The sequence below is a fragment of the Alligator sinensis genome, unplaced genomic scaffold (assembly GCF_000455745.1).
Source record: "Alligator sinensis unplaced genomic scaffold, ASM45574v1 scaffold753_1, whole genome shotgun sequence".
NCBI lineage: Eukaryota > Metazoa > Chordata > Crocodylia > Alligatoridae > Alligator > Alligator sinensis.
The window spans coordinates 642,354-642,799 of NW_005842625.1; positions in this window are offsets into that span (position 1 = coordinate 642,354).

Consider the following 446-nt stretch of genomic DNA (forward strand, 5'->3'; position numbering starts at 1 on the left):
CCCGGCCTCCAGGCCCCGAGCAGGCGCAACCGAACGAGGAAGCGGGCAGCACAGCGCCCCCGGCCCCAGACGCCGCCAGGAGGGAGCCTGGCTGGAGGCCGGCGCGCGGCGATGCCCCACCCCGCCAGGAGGGAGGGGACAGGGCCCCTTCCAGGCCCCGCCCCACCCCCTGGCTCATTGCTGATTGGCTGCTGCCGACCCTCCAAAGTTCGCCTCTTTCCTTTTTGCTTTCGTTGGTTCCTGGCAACGCTTTCCCTCCGCCACTTCCCCTGCGCAAAGCTCGGGCAGCGCTTCAAGGATCAACGGTCCCCTTAGATTAGAAGCGACGCTGGGGTTTGAAAGGGCGGGTGACGTGACTGTCGGACGGGAAACTGGTCAGGGCCCGTTTGGCGGCGTGTGCGAGGGCGGTGTCGTTTATGACTTTGCTGGACCAACTGCCTCTCCCC